Below are 2500 nucleotides of genomic sequence, written 5' to 3' on the forward strand. Positions count from 1 at the left end.
CATAATATGCATTGAATTGCCACAGTTGTGTTTGCAGTATTTCCTGTCTCTCTCTCTCTCTCTCTCTCTCTCTCTCTCTCTCTCTCTCTCTCTCTCTCTATGATCAGCTGCTGCTTTGTGTTCATGTTGCTCTCGCCTCCGCATCTCTTTCAGTCATTACAGAACAAACACCCGCTGCCATGGCCTATTATTCAACTGTCTGGGTTTTATCTTTACAAATTAAGAAATCAGATTTAGGCACTTTCTCTGCGTTCAACCGGTGTGACAGTATGTCGCATGTGACTCCCTGGTGTTACAGCCGTCAGGAAGTGAGGTCAATCTGCCCAAAAGGGAGGATTTTCTCTTAAAACATTAGAGGTAATCCAGGGGAAAAGAAGAGAAGCCGCCAAAGTCTCTGCGTTCAAGAGAAAGAGATTTAAAATTCCCCTGGATTACCTCTAATGTTTTAAGAGAAAATCCTCCCTTTTGGGCNAAGGACAGATAACACTCGCACATCTGGCCACCAAATATGAAGTCAAGGAAACAGCTAGCTTAGCTTAGCACAGAGTGTAGACGGGGAAACAGCTAGCCCGGCTCAGTGCAAAAGAAAAACAAATATTATACCAACATAACACTTCTAACGCTTCATAATTAACCCCTTATATCTGGTTGGCAAAAATAATAATAAAAATAGAGTGTAATAGAAAATTGTATATTTAAAGTGGACCTATCATGCTATTTTTGAATAATATAGTGTAGGACCATTCCTATATAAGGCATATTTATACTTTTTATTTTTCAAAATACCAAACAGATCATGCATTTTAGCCATTCCTCATTTCGCTCAATTTAACACTGCCTTTCATGCTCGGATTCTGTGAGAACAGCACCATCTGGTGGCCTGAAATATGTACTACAGCGTCTCCAGCTCTTTGGAACGCCAATTTCCGTGGCTGTCTCCTCCTGATTGGTGGAGTTGGCCCAATAGCCGTAGCGCAACTTCTGTGGCGTCATAGAAGTGTTCAAATCTGGATCAGTCTGTATCAGATCCTTTGCAGCCCCTTTTTAAGAGATTTGGGTATGGAGGAAAATAGAGAGGGTTGTGTTTTCTGACACTTGTTGAGTTCCCTGGAACACCGGGGACACATATTCATGTATAAAAGACGTACAAAAGTGCATTTTGCATAATAGGTCACCTTTAAATAAGGTTGTATCTCTGACTATTGTCCTGGCCAGTGTTGGGTGTAACGCGTTACAAAAGTAACGGCGTTACAGTAATGTATTACATTACTTTGTTACAGCAAAAAGTAACGCATTACTAATGAAATGTGGGTAATATACTACCCGTTACAATTCTCATTTTAACCCGAAATGAAATGGTGTTTTGTTTTTTAAGAATTCACGAACATCGCGAGACATTCCGACACCAGAGAAAAATGGTGCCGGTAGATTAGTAAACCTGGTGTTTACGTCATCAGTCATTTTGGGGAAAAGAACCCCCAGACAGGCTGATCTTGATGAGCCTGAAGGGTGTTCTTTTCCCCATAATGACCAAGTCGCTGCACATTATCCCTCTTATTACACGGCCAGATACTAATCAAACTAAGGAATCGACTCCCAATATTAATTGAAATGATTTTATTGACTTAAAATTATCGTATTTCTTCCGCTAAGAAAAAAGAAAACTCCGTTCCACGGCGCACCAACGGCTTGAAATGCTTTACGGCAGCACTGTCCAACTCTGTTCAGTTTCTGATCCACTAACGAGTCCTTAAACACTGCAGAGCCCATACCGTGTTCCTGTGAGTGTTTACTTCTTGTCTGTCTTCTTCTGTTCATTTATCTGACATCCAGCGCTCCGTCTTTTACCCTCATTTACTTTCTCTTTCTTGATCCTCCTTAGCAACGGAATTGACAAATCAGAATCGAGTATTCAACTAAGCCGTGTAATAAAAGTTGTTAGTAGCCTTAAGGGCCTACACAGTTGCTGCACTAAACTACATTTTAGCATTTAAAATACCTAGCCATTCTTTTGCGGTTATTTTGGTGAAAGTAACTCAAAAGTAATATAAAAGTAATGTAACTCATTACATTTCAGAGAGAGTAATATTGTAATGTAACTTATTACTTAAAAAAGACAGTATGTACTGCATTACATTTTGGAAGTAACATGCCCAACACTGGTCCTGGCACAGCAATATCACAAAGCCTGGCAATCTCACCGTGAGGATAAGACTCAACAGTAGAGTGTTCAAGTATAGAGGCAGCTCTGATACACACCTCCCCCATGAACGCCAGGATCTTTGATTTGGAAACCTCCACCTCGGCACGTTGACCCCAATGAAACTCGTGCTCTATCGGCTCTGTGTGGGGGATCCGTGTATACTCCAGGTACCTGCACGCACACACACACACACACACACACACACACACACACACACACACACACACACACACACACACACACACACACAATTAATCATGTGTAGCCTAATGTGATCATTGAAGTATATTCAATCCT

This window comes from Notothenia coriiceps, unplaced genomic scaffold (genome assembly GCF_000735185.1).
Source record: "Notothenia coriiceps isolate Sejong01 unplaced genomic scaffold, NC01 NC01_scaffold00019000, whole genome shotgun sequence".
NCBI classification, from domain to species: Eukaryota; Metazoa; Chordata; class Actinopteri; order Perciformes; family Nototheniidae; genus Notothenia; species Notothenia coriiceps.